The following is a 14,992-nucleotide window of genomic DNA, read 5'->3' on the forward strand; positions in this document are numbered from 1 at the left end:
TCTGGAATTGTCCTGGTGGGGACATTTCAAAGGTACATTTGTCTTTTCTCATGGATCTATGGCAATTTATAGCCTTGCTGTATTTCTTCTTAACTATTTCCCACTGAGAAGGTGCAAACCTATGACAAATGTTGTGGTTTTTTTTTGTTACCAGACCCCAAATTGTGTGCTCACAACATGTAATGAAACTCCATTCAGATGACATTCTGGACTAAATCTCTTCAGGACAGATGAAACAGTAGCAAGAGACTTGCATGCATGGGTAAGAGCACTTAAAGATGAAAGCGTGGAGTGAAATTGCTAAATCTTGTCATTTAACCACAATAGGATTAAGAGTAATGCTTGCTCATACAATAATAAGCATTTAGAGAGAGAGAGAAGGAAGGAAAAAAAATAGTAACATCCAAGTGCAGATAAATAAAAACAAATATTGTAAGTCAATCCACAGTGGCTAGATTCATTTGCTAGTAAAGTCTTTTATATTTGGTAGTTTTTTTTTTATATATATATTATTATTATTATTTATACAGTGAACATTAAAATTCTTAATGCTTTCAAACCTTAAAATAAGGAAAACATGAAAAGAATTTTTTGTTGTTTGTTTTGCCTACGTGCCAGCCTGTGTAGAAAAGGCTGTCTTAGATTAAAGTTGTAGAAAATAACTTCACAACTTGCTGACTGTTTGTATCTCCCACATCTTAAGCGAAAGGCCTTAACAGTGGAAAGTGCTTTCAACCTATCCTTGCAACCCCTAGTAATGAAGCACTGCAGTGAAATAGGAATCAAAGTGTCTCATTTCTATAATGAATGTCCCAATGCCCAAACAGAGTCAGCGTTTTCCTTCCTGCTTAGCGTGTCTCAGTGTTTTCTTTCTGCAGTTTCCACAGGATGGATGGTAACAAGGGTAGTTAAGATAGCCATTCAACACTGAGGTAGTCAGGTTACTCTAAGGTAAAGGGACATTATTTGTCTCAGGTAGAACAGAACACTAAGCCCCTGAGTCTGTGTGTCTAAATAAATACCTTCAATATCCAGTAACAGGAAAGGAAACATGATCTTTCACTGGTTCACTTCTTCCTTTTTTTTTTTTTTTTAATTTTTATTTAATATTTTCTTATAAAACCTGGAAAGCAGGTTTTTTTTGAACAAGGTGTTTTGCTAAGAGGTGTGGGATGAAAGCAAGGACCAAGCTGTTGTTTGTACAGCAAACAACAAAACATATTTTGATTCAATAGAATTTTGTTTTCTTTGAATTTTCTGGATCAGCAGCCAAAACAGAACTTATTTTCTGCTTCCTATTCCACGTCTTAGTCACTGCAGCTTCTTGCAGCTGCATGTTTTGACACTTTGACAGAAACTTCAAGGTCTGCCCAATGGCTAAGGAGGAATGACTCTCATTCAGAAGTGCTGTCTGAGGCATGGGGACTGCTTTTTAAAGGGGAACTCTGATCTTGAGATTGAACTAAGTTTTCCCTTACCTTTTAGGTCCTCATATGTATGATAGTGAAAGAACCACTCAGCAGTGACTTATTTCTTATACCAAAATGGTATTTGCTACCACCAGAGAATACTGGCCTTTTGATCTGATTGTGCATGAAATGTTGTTATTATGGTATTACCTATTACTGAGGTATACCTCAGGCACTGCCTTTTGCTCTCCCAAAAACTGCATCTGATCAGCTAGAATTTCCTCATCAGCAGTTTATAAACAAGGTCATTGTGTTTCCTTGTGCATTCATGCAAATTTAAGGGCAAAGTACTACCTCACAAGGATAACTGCTTTTGACAGTTTATACTAGATGAAGTTTATTTTAGTCTCCCAGTTCAAGCCCTGAATCTTTCCATCTTTCCGTTAATGTATATATATTAAAGAAATCATGGGGAGAAAAAAAAAAAAAAATTTTGCATTTACATTGATCACACCTTCTGTGCTCACCATGTCTTTTTGTTCAAAGATATTTATTTTTTTCAGAATTGGCACATCACTGTCTCTGACTTCTTTAATGTGTAATCCTTCACTCCCTTCATTTGTAGTGCAGGAAGTCTTCAGCCCAAAGCATATCTTATGCCATCAGACATCCCTCAGAGATACACATTGGCAACTTCCTCAGAGAGGGACACTGCTTTCTCTTTTGAAATGTTAACTATTAACATTTTGTCAAGCAGTAAGAATTGTGTTTTTAGTGTCAGACTGTTTAGTTCCTGTTATTTTCTGTACAGTTCTGCAAGGTCTCAGAGGTTATCTGTCATTTGTCCTAGCTTAAAGAATATGCTTTTGTAAGCAAGTAGACTTGGCTGGAGGTGTAAAGCTGAAGAACATGTGTTATATATGATTTTCAATTCTTACCCATTGCATATTAAATCTGAATTCTCAACCAAGTAACACCAGCTTGTCAAAATGACTGAATTTGTATTAGCAGAAAGTTTAAATTCCATAAAACAACATTTCACAACATTATTAAATAATAATAATAATAATAATAATAATAATAATAATAATAATAATTGTTTGTATAAGAACAGCATAAGCATGAAGAATAGTTTTCAATTACACCATTCAGCAGTGACTTTGCAATTGTTTTTTTATTACATTTTTGTTTAGTTAAGGTTGCTATTTCCTATAACATTTTTTTTTAATTGTGGCTGTTATTTTTGTTTTCACAATTAGAGAGTAGCACATGAATTTACTTTGACTTAACAGTATGCAATTATATGATGCAGTCTATATTACATGATGGTGTCAACTAGAAAAATAGCAGATATTTTAAAAGAGCTAGAGGAACACATCTATTTAGGCCCTTTTCCTCATTGCCTCTACAGAGTTAAAAAACAGAGACATACATTGCACAAAACACAACCAAAATAAGTTCAAAATCGGTTTGGCAGCAATATTTAAAGACTAATTCTGAAAGATGTTAAAGCTATGAACTGGAGATGTATCAGACTTTTAGAGTACTTATTGAGAAGCCGTGGAAAATATTTGGGTCAGTTCAGTTCAGTAACCAGAACTTTTAACATTTTCGGAAGCCAAAGATGATTAAGAACCATATTTTTGTGATATTTGATAAATGTCAAAGTTTTCCAACCTTGTTGATTTGTATTTCCCTGTATTGGAAAGCAGATAGATTTGAAGACTTTTTATATGTTCAACAACTAACTAACAAAATAAATAAAAATTAAATGGGAAGGATGAGAGTAAAAAAAAAAAATTACAAAGAAATGGAAGTATGAAGTATTAGAAGTATCATATTAAAGTATTATCACATAGCCAAAATGAAATTTATCTGCTTTTCCAGATAATTTTCCTGATAATATCTGTAATTTTTTGGAATTAGAGCTGTGGGGTTGAACCACTTCTCCTTCTCAGTGAAAGTTTTGCAATACTTGCTGCTTACAAGATGTTAAATACAACTATTAACGTTTCCATATCACTTGGAATTAAGATGAAAAAGAAGAAATGAATGTATGCTTTCCGTTGATTTTTTCTGAAGTTCTTCAACACTGTCATGGAAACTCTAAGAACCATTACCGCTTCCTTCCTTCCTTCCTTCCTTCCTTCCTTCCTTCCTTCCTTCCTTCCTTCCTTCCTTCCTTCCTTCCTTCCTTCCTTCCTTCCTTCCTTCCTCCCGCCCTCCCGCCCTCATGATACAGAAGGTCAGTGGTCTTCTCTGCCACATGCAGAGTGCATTCTTCAAGAAGCACCTGAAGTAAAGCCCCAGGTTATTGTCGAGGGTGTCTGAGATTATGGTACTTTCAAGATGCCTTTATGTACCTGTTACATGGCAAACAGAGAGACATGCAACAGTGACCTGATGCAAATGTTCCTTCAGCTACTAATTACTAACAAGCCCTAAATAAGCTCTCTTTCTCTCTGGCTGTGGCAGCACCCCTACAGATGGGAAGAGGCAACTGGTAAATTATACCTTATTCTCTGTGACTGGATGGACTGGATGCTACTGTTAGTAGCAGCAGAACCCATTGTAGTATTTATTTTCCCTATATCCTTCTTCTTTTGCTGTGATTCTGGCAAAAAGCTGATACTGTTTGGGAACAAATAGATTTCAGCGATGTCAGGATTTCTGTATTATTTTTTTCCTTGCACAGCAAATAACACATCAGTACTGTGGCTCATAAATATTCAGGAATGCCAGTGTCCACAAATAATATGATTCACTTTGGGGTTTTAAAGGGACCTGGAAAATACAACCACATACGTTTTAGGAAACCTCTCATTTGTCATGCTAAAAATTATCATTTGACCTTGCCTATTAAAATTTATTGTCACATTCCAAAAGCCCACCAGAAGCTTTGCAGACCTGCTTATTTGTGACATTGTACTTTTCCATAGACACTTTCAAGAGTACATTTTTTTCATATGATACCAATGCACAGCCTGGTAGGCTGTTCTTGTAGGACCTGTTCTCCTTACCTTATGTTTTCATTTGATCCAAGAGGCAGTACTATCTTACCGACAGCTGTCAGCATGGAAAGTTGGACTCTGCCAACATCTCTCTGTATGGCAGTGCTTTTTCATGGGACCACTGAACTTGGTAACTGTCCTTTTTAACAAAACAGATTGTGAGGAACCTGTCACTAGAAACAGAAGTAACTACAAAACATCTAATATTGTTGTCTTTCCCAAGAAGAAAGCATAACTATGGCCAGCATCCACACACATAACATGGCCAAGTTCATGGCTCCAGGGTGTTTGCAATCATATTTGCTGCCTCTGAAAAGACTTGCTAAAGTCTGTTGAGCCATGCTGCTGGAATGAACTGATGAAATCATAAGAAGCAATAGCAAGTGTTATGTTCAGATTGCTAGCAGACACAGACCTCGCCTCCTTTTCTCCTGAAGTAACCTTCTGGGGCATATTTGTTCTATGATTGTTTTCAATGTGTTTTATCATGCTTGATGTCCCCACCCTCTTGGGATCATAGCCAAAACTGTCTCTGCATCTGCAGAATGTTGGCAAATGGCCGTTGTGCCATTCAATAGTATTGGATACTTAAGCTGAAGTAGTTTAGCAATTATAAGCAGAGATGGTCTCTACTGAGTAATATTTGGTCTCCTCGCAGGGACCTTCTCTGGCTAGGTGCTGTGGAAAAAAAAAATCTTGCCAGAATTGAAAGTAGACCACTGTTACAGAAGGAACAGATAATCTCTGGGAAATGGCCAGCAACTCTTGAGACTTTGAAGAAGTTATCTCAAGTGATCCTAGCCTGACTAGTGATTATCTTCCTCTTCCACGTCATTAATGTTCTTAAAGTGATGGGCTGTACCTCAAGGTCAGAGTTTGGCTTAGGCAAATTCATATTCACCAATGCCTGGGATGCATGTTGCAAAACTTCCATATTAGTGGAATAGCTTCCTTTTCTTCCAAAAGTTAACTTTCTTCTATTTCTCCTTCTGCAGTACTGCTCAGAGGAATGCTGCCCATGAACAGCCTGTACTGCTGTTCCTAGAACCATAAACTCAGTTTGTTGATCTGGGAATTGTGAGGCTGCCAGATCAAGCAGCAATATTGCGTTATCAGAGGTATTTTTCTCTCTTCTTTGAGTCAAAGACTATTAATAATTCCCAATACTCTTTTTCAGCATTCAGGAAGTATACTTATGTATGCAATCAGCCTGCTCTCGTGCTGCTACTATTTCTGTTCCTCTCGGCAGTCTCTTCCCAGCACAATTGTAAACAGGCCCCGTTTCAAATGACCAAATTTTCAACTATGAGGGGCAGACTGCAACTGTGACCAGAGTTTGCTATAGTGAGCCAAGAGCATCATCAGTGTGAACTCAGTCAATGGATACATGCAATAACATGTAACAGAAACAGAACTTTCCGACATCAAACTGAAATGAAATAGTAAAGCCCCAATAGTATAAAATATTTTTTTTCAATTATCTCAAGCATGTTACTGGAAATTTTGTTGAACTCAATACAATTTATGGCTTCAATTTACCAGTATTTTCTCTGGGAAAACACCATTAGTGAAAAAAAAAAAAAAAAAAAAATGACCAATTTTAAAGAAAACTTAGACACTCATAGATCTGATCTTCAGAATATTCTCTGATTGCCTGAAAAATCCATCCTCTGTTCAAGGGTGCCAGTATTTAGGAGTAAACTGAGGAGCTAAAATCCTACTAAAGACACATGAATGAACAGTCACCTGATTTTACTTGTGCAGTAAAAAGTCTATACAGCAACTATTGGCATATATGCACTACAGCTAAATTAAGTGTTAGTAATGAATCTATTAAGTAAACTGAAATGCATAGCAGACTCACAAGTGCCAGAGGCAACATTTTTTTTTAATCTTCCATCTTCCAAATACAAATGTGATATCTTCCAGGAGTCATCCTGAGTTAATAATTCATTTCATCCTCTGTAGCTGTAAACATCCTGGTATGACAGACAAAATATTTAAATTATTCTTGATTTATGACCTTATTTTATTCCATGGCTAGGATGCCTCTAGCATGAGTTTCTCTAAGGTGAGAGAGCATTAGGCTTAATCTAAAATTACTTCACAATGGGTTGAGAATTAATCATCCATATGATCTCAAACATTTTACACTATCCTGAACTCATTAACTTCTTGTTTCCTATGTGTGTACGACACAGATACAGATATACATCCACAAATGTTCTGTCACCTCAGCATAATTCTTGGACCCCATGATTGTTAAGACTTTCAACAGGATATGACAGTCTTTATGCCACAGAGAAACTCATCTACTAACAGAAAAATCTCCACGTTAAACTTGGGCAGAGTTGTGTCTCAGGGATTTGAATTCACTGTTACATTATTCAACACTCTTCCAGAAAATCTGGGTTTCTTTTGTGTTCCTTGTCATGTCTGTTAGTGGGTATGTAAGATTCCTTAAAGCATCTAAAATTACTTAGGATGCCTGTGTTTAAGCAAGTGAATCCTTCCCAGTATTGTCTCTGAACTGAAGCAAATTCTGTATTATGAAATAAGGTGTGAGTCAAAGATTTAGTTCAGTATTGGACTTCTGAGCAAAAACTGATACGATAATTTCTATCAAAAATTCTTAAGGAACAGGAGATCTTCCCAGAATAGTTACTGTTCAAAAGTCAGGATATTCACCCTCTTAGTACACATAGACAAAACCCATGACAGGCTTCTTGTCAACTCTGAACTAAAGGAAAAATGTAGTTATAAGGGGTAAATCTACATTTTTGTTAACTACTGTTTATTTTCCAATTACCGTACTAAAGACAATCTATAAATACAATAAAGTTCTTACAATTTCAATGTAAAGTTGACATTTTCTACCTGTATGAATAGTCCAGTTTCTTAAACATATGGGCTTAAGGCCTGAGTTTGTTTTTCTTTGGATATTTGGAAGAAAAAGAAACTTAGTTACAACTCTATGATTTATTTTGCCTTTATGATTTACTAAATTGTGGTTACCACATACTGCAGATTCCCTTTCCTCTGTTTTTTTTTATAGTTCTGGTTTTCTTATTCTGCATTAATTCTGACTCCATGTGCCTTTCAGAATTGCAGCATTGAAAACTCAGCTGGATTCCATAACTAAAAAATGCTATCTGATTCCAGATAAAGAGAGAGAACAGAAGTTGTCTCACAGTAGGCTTATACTCGAGATATTTACCTCATTTTTTTTTTTTCTCAAATAAAATACATTTTTTTAAACAGCAGTCACAACAATTCATTTTCATGATAACTGACATCTCCTGCTAATGCAACTTCTAAGTCAAATGAGCAACAACAAGCCCAAAGAAGAATTCAATAGATTCACACAGATCATTCTACCTTTCCTTCAGCATCTATCGCTCTTAGTTCATGCTGTTCCTGAAAACTATTTTTGCAATATCTAGATGAAATTATTAATCCTCAGTTATCACAAGACAGATTTGTTAATCACGCTTGATAATTTATGGATTTTTATTTCCCATAGTATTAGAAAGCGACCATTGAAAATAATTAATAAGTTTAGAATTTAAATAAATCTTGTTAGTATATATTTTAACTTTAAAGTTTACAACAAACAAACGAACAAACAAACACCTAACATAAAGATGGCAATTTCTGCAGCTACATAAATTGATCATTAAGTCTAACATAAACAAGCGTACTTCAGGAAGCACTGATTTCAGTGTCATCATCTCAAAACAAGGGCAGTCCCCTGAATCAGAATAGTATCAATATACAGCCTGGCAGCCTCATGGTTAAGACACTTTGTAGAGAGACATTGATTTTGGTTTATTCATAATGTTGAAAGTCTTGAACTGCTTGGTCCTATACTCTACCAAAGTGCACTAATCCTTAAGGTGTTCTGCAAAACAGAGCACACCTCATACCCTTTAAATTTAAAGAAAGTGGCCAAAACAACCATATTTTGTCTGAAGTTAACATGAAATAGGACAGGTAAATACTTGGGCAGATAAATTTCCAGACTACCGGTCAGATTTAGGTTTCAAACGTCCTTCTTAATCCTAACAAGATGGCAGCCACTGAAGGGAAGAATGTAATCTTGTGCATGACTACCAAAAATATAGTCTGTAGAACTGTTCAGCAGAGCTTCCAAGTCTCAGTCTTGGATTTCGATTATTAAAACTCATCTTCAGCCCCACTTTTAGCTTTTTAATATTTTTGTAGATGTTGGCTTGAAAATCCCCGAGTCCCCTGAACCAGAGTAATTGTACTGCTACAAAGAACTGGAGACGTTTACCACAGGAAAGCTGCTACTACCTTTCACCACCTTGTTGTCTGCAGTGAGGCATGCCAAGAGCTACTGGTGCTATAGTACAGTATCAGCTACCGTTAGGACTGCTTCCTTGGCATTACAAGAGCTAGTGCTTGCAGTACTGTATCAGCTAACCATTAGGACTGGTAATAATGGTTGAGAGATGTAGAGCAAAAGTGCAATAAATTAAAAATGTTAAGCAAAGTGTTTTCCCAGTTACTGGTTCTTTCTCCAACTTTGCTGATTTCTGAAGCTCTCTCACCCTTTTGAGTTTGCTACTGTGTTAGTTCTGACTGATTAGTCATACACCTAAGTGAATCAGCATGAAATAATTCAGCTTCATTGGGTTATATTTAGTCATTCAATATTTGATATGTCTTGGTTCCTAGATTCCTAGTGTATGATTTTCAATTTGCACATACTTACTTTCTAAATTTTTGGAACTCTTTGCTGGCTGTTGAGACACCCTGCCTTGAACTTTCTGTGCTCCAGATGTGGTTAGTAACTTTGAGTTAGAGCCCAGACACTTGAAAAAGGCCAAAAGGTTCTGGAAAAAGAACCTGCAGTGATGCCAAAATCCACCCTCACTTTTCGTATGAAGTAGGTACTCTGAAAATTTTAAGCAAACAAATGCTCCATCCACAGGCCCAAAGCTGGAAAAAAAAGAAGAAAAAAGAAATAAAAAAAAAAAAAAAAAAGACAAAAAGACCCGGGTGCTCCAGCCTAGCAGTACAATTTGTATTTACTAGCCACTTCTAATTCATCACATACAGATTTTACTTTTGTGTACTGTATCTGGGAATCTCCTATATAATTAACTTCAAGATAACATATTTCAAGTCTACAGAAGCTAGACATTAATTAAATGAAAAGGAAAAAGGAATAACCAGGCTTACTTGTCAAAGCAAAAAGTCCAAAATAAAATAAATATACATATTCAGGAATGAACTACACTATGATAATAAGAGGCATTGTACTATTTTTCCCTATGAAAAACTTCTTTCTTTTATGTAATTCAAGATGGTCAATAGGCATTACAAAGGCAAAGAATACTTTTAGCATATTTTATTATTTTGTAACTTTCTAATTTATGAAAATAACATATTCATAAAATTTTCTTCTAACCACTGCTAATTTTTTCCTTCATCCACTACCAAATACTGATTACCTGTTTTTATTCCTTCATCCCCTACCAAATGATGATTCCCTGTTTTTTTGTTTGTTTGTTTGTTTTTTGTTTGTTTGTTTTTGTTTTTTTTTTTTTATGTATTATAAACTCTGCAGTGATATTGTCTTTGGAATGTGGGATCATGATCATACCAGATTCTTAGTTCTTACAAGCATAAGAGGCACAGCTTGTACAAAACTAATTTAGATTCATACAGAAACTGTGACCTTAGTGCTTGACCTTAATCTCACTAATTCCAAGAGGAGAAAGAACAAAAACCTGTACTTTAAAAGTGCTAAATGTATCGCATATCAGAGCTTCTTTCTCATTTGAACAAGAATAATTTTTCTGAGGTATTGAAACAGATAAATTCATTAAAAGGCACTTTGAGATATACATATATGCTTTTCTTGGCAATGAACTATATCAGCTCCACCTAATGTCACCTAAGCCAGGAAGAAAAGTATAAACTCACTCTGTAAATATTATTGCTGTTTTGCCAGGTTGTACCAGTTTGGGGAGTTCATAATGGGATAATTTATCTTTCAAATAGAAATTAGTGACATGGAGAACTGGAATATTTCGTAGGTTTTGAAAGGTATACAGAATAGGTGTATACATATGCACACGCATAAATGTATTTTGAAGACTGAATGTATATTAATATAGAGGGAAAGACAGAATAGAATATACCTAAAGTAGGTAAAAAAAAAAAAAAAAAAAAAATCAGACTTGCTTCAAGAATAATCTGTTTTCTCTTGAAAAAAAAAAAATCTGAGAAACATGGAATAGATTTAGTTCACTTAGTGTGCATGATAGTGCTGCTATAATACTGAAAACGAGTGTTCTCATTCTGAATAAAGATCCACATATCTCACAATCCTGTCTTTGACAGTCATCAGAGCAAAACAGAAGATATATATTTTGCAATTCTTTTACAATGTACTATCCCACATTCACTGCTAGTAACTTTGCATTTAATTAAAATAATTTTTCTTAAATATTTCCTTAACCCATGTAAAATTACCACATTGCATGGCAATCAGTTACACAGTCTAGCTGCATTATGTATACTGTAGTAATTCTACAGCCATTAACATGAATATGCAAATATTCCCTTCAAGTTAAACATTGATACTCAGAAGTGGAGCTGGAGCCAAATGAGAAGACACCCAAAGTACAGGGTGCAGATCTGTGCACTGCAAGCATAAGATCTACCCTTGCTTGCAAGCTCAAAGCAACTCAGCAGAAAACTTTCCTCTTTAGATCACCCATCTAACATTCTCCATGAACTGTATAAAAAGCCTAAATGCATCATTTAAGTGATCTGAATCTACCAGCTGGGACAAGGTGCTTCATATTTTGATGTTGCATCACTTACTTGGGGGTGGTTGAATTTATTTATTTTATTTTGTAGATTTATACATGATACATATATATGTATAGCAATGCCAACTGGCATCATAAGCCTGAGAAAAAGTTCTGTTGATGTGGACTTCTTTAATTTCAGTGCTGGATTATGAGTATCTTCAGATCACCAGAGCACTTTTTAATTAAACTCTGTTGAAGAAGTCTGCTGCAATACTGTAAATTACCTTACAGATTTTGCTGTCTCAGCTGCTTAGAAATGGATTACGTAGTCCTTTGCACCTAGACTGTGATCCACAAGCCAACCTAAAATTTCCCTCCAAAAGTGGTAGGATGTTTTTACTATATCCTTGTATATCTAATAAAAGTTTATACAGGACATACTTATCTTGTCAGAGCTTCATGATTTGAGGCAAAAGAAAAGGTAATAATTAGAAAACATTAAAAATTATTAATTGAAGGTTTCACTTACAGGCATGCAGTCAAGTAATATTATGAGGCTGAAAATTTTATCTTTGTTTTTCTCCAGGCTGACAATACATCTAAACACATTTGTCTAATAAGCCTTAAAAACCCATGACAAGGCTGGCAGAGAATTTGAAAATCAATTCTATGGAAAATTCTCACATTTCACAGTTGTGTTTATTACTGAAAAGGAATTCACAGCCATGAAATCTCACAACTATTCGTGGTATGGAAATTCTGGGTGGAAAAAAAAAAAAAAAAAAAAAGGCAAGGAAATTGAAACATAACAAGAAATAGTACATATGACAGAAAATATACAATGGCATAATACAACTAATAAGATATAAAATCCTAAATGATGCAAATTCAGAATGAGACATTAATTTGGCCAAAATGAATCATGTGGTTGTTAACGAAATAAGAATATTCTTGTTCTAACATTATTTCTACACTTAGCAAAACAAATGTGGTTCCATAAGAGAGAAGGGATTTCCTAATACTGAAACATCGAATATCCCTGCTCACAGAGAATAGTGACCTGGGACGTTGTGTGGTCCAGGGAGCTAGAATAATGAAGTGATCTAGTCTGATTCCCTTCATATTTACAAAAATGCTCAGTGTGTCACTGAGCATCTGAGTTTCAGAGATTTTTGGTTGAGTATTTCTCTATGTTCCTTCTCATATTCCTATTTTGGATTTTTAACTTCATATTTTTCAGAATTTTTTTTCACTTACCATTTCAAAAGACTAAGAATTGATCCTTAATATATCATACATTATACTGTTATTCAATAATGTTACAGGGCATGAAATAGTTAAAATAGGAATAATATTTAACGGATTGAGAATTTCACAAAATCAACTAATCTTATTTAATAGTGTATCGGTACGATATTGACAATCACATTCCAAGAAATTAAATTCAGTCACATACAGCAGAACTTGTAGATCCATAAAAATACATCTGTATCTCAGTATTTGTATATATGTTTCATTTATATAGACAGACATTTATAAATTAACAGTCTGCCTAGCTCAATACAAATTTGTTCAGCTCATTCACTGGTCATGTTTCGAAATTTAAGGCAATAAGTAGAAAACAATAAAAGGAAGGTAATTATTGTGTCCTCTTCTTTATATTTCACTTTGTGTCTGGCCTAATGAAATTCCAGTGTTGCCCTATATGACAAAAAAGCCAGAAGCACTACTCAAGCACTAAAGCAGCTTAAATTTCAGTGGGTAAACAACACCTCTCAAATGGGAGATGTGTGTATTTGAACCTTTCCCAATCTCTTATAGAAAAAAAAAAAAAAAAAAAAGAAGAAGAAAAAAAAAAGGAACCACAGACTAGGCAAATATTCTACTGTAGAATTATTTTGACAAGCAAGAATTGCACCACACTATAAGCTAATGAGCGCTGCCCCAGTATTGTCTACAAAGGCCAGCTCAGTATCTGTGCACATCGCTTTGTCACGTCACAGCACATAGAACCAGTCAGGATTCTGGCAGACTCCACACAAATGGGTTTATGCATGTACTAGACAAAGATTAACACAGTCAGTGAGACAGCTTTCCTGGTAAAAACAAAAACATCCAAAGGGTGCAGTGGCTGAGCACGTGTTTGAAAACTACTGCAGTCCTTTGGCAGACGTAGCTCTGCGTGTCACAGCCAAAGTACACATGAAGCATGCAGCTCAGGGAAAAATAAAATATGAATGTGTGTTTGAATATATGAAAGGTCACAAGAATTAGTCATTCCTTTTAATCATCTTGCCCTCTGCCGCATTGACAGTTTGAATATACCAGATAAAGTATTTAGTTCATATAAACATCGCTAGCAATGTGCTTACCTGTTCTAGTGTGTTCATCTTCTCCGTGGCACCCACTGCTTCATAATCTCAACGTTGATGTACTCCTTCCTTAATCCCACTACCAAATCAAATGTTGTTGTATTTAAATGCAATATCCTTCTGTAAAACTATCTTCCATTTAAATGTCTTAGTTCCATCTTCAACTTATCTGTCTAAATAACTTTTTGAAAAAATAATTTAAATTAAATATTTCTTTTTCAGTCCTATTGTACAGTTTTAGCATGAAATATCATGCTCAAAATGTTAAATTAAGGAAAAGTTTAGGAAATTAAATGCTATTACATCTCACAATTTATTCCCAAAGCAGAGGTTTTTGACTAATTTGTTCAGACACACAGATTTCTCAAAGCTGCTGTGAAATAATAACCAGAACAAAGCAGAACTAGGAAAATAATAATAATCATGAAATCTATTGTTAAATCAACACTATAATTAATATATATCTATAACTATCAAATCTATGTTAAATCTATACTGTAATTAGTAATGGGAAAATATTCAAATGTTGGCTGAGTCAAATTCCATGGAAGCACATACGTATCAGATATATCTGGACAATACTTGCATTCCAAAGCAAGGCAGCTTCCTAAACAAGGAAGTTTCATATGGGTTTTACTGTAAAGCAGCATATTTTGTTATTAGTTTTGTTTCTTCACAGTAGTAACCAATTACTGTTCTAGTTTTAAGTGCATTATTTTGCTGAACATCTTTTAGTTGCTGTAAAAATAAATGTATAATGCACATTTCAAAGATTCTTGGTACAGATGTATTACTCCAGCCATTTTCTGGAAAAGGTGGTAAGGGGATCTCCCTTCTTCTTTGTTTCCACAGCATGAGCCTGGGTTGTTCTGCAAATGTGAACGCATAATGCTATGTTACAGAGTGGCAGGGAGAAATCAGTTGTGCATGTTTATAGCACATTTATATCCATAACTCTGCTGTACACTAAAATAAAAATAAAATAAAAATGAAAATAGTCTAATAACAATTTTATTCCTTCTAAACAATAATATATATATAAATATATTTGCTGGTGAGTTAGCTTGATGAACTTACAAGTGCAATGGAAACTGTCCTTTTGCTATTTATAACACAAATGTTGAGTTCGTAGGAACCTCTGGAGATCATCAAGTCAATCCGTCATTGCTCAAAGCAGGATCATCTAGTGCAGGTTGTCCATTTAAACTCAGTAACAGTTTAAGATCTCTGGGCAACATTTTCCAGTGCTAGACCATGCTCACAGAAAAACAAAGAAACAAACAAACAAAAATTTAAAATTTGTGTTTAAATGAAATTTCACAGTTTTTATTTTGCCTCTTGCCCATTGCCTCTTATCCCATCACTGGACACCACTGAGCCTGAATGCATCTTCTGTAAACCCGCCCATC

General features: G+C 35.0%; 1 protein-coding gene across 1 annotated transcript in view; it reads left to right on the forward strand.

The window, feature by feature from the left end:
* The first annotated feature begins 246 nt into the window (after positions 1-246).
* The window catches only part of HPGD (15-hydroxyprostaglandin dehydrogenase), a 50,624-nt gene continuing 35,878 nt past the window's right edge, over positions 247-14,992 (forward strand). Inside the window, exon 1 of the mRNA XM_082759520.1 lies at positions 247-262. The gene's annotated coding sequence lies outside the window, so the exon portion shown is untranslated. The remainder of the gene's footprint in view (positions 263-14,992) is intronic.

Source organism: Aythya marila (genome assembly GCF_965140915.1).
Source record: "Aythya marila genome assembly, chromosome: 4".
Lineage (NCBI taxonomy): Eukaryota > Metazoa > Chordata > Aves > Anseriformes > Anatidae > Aythya > Aythya marila.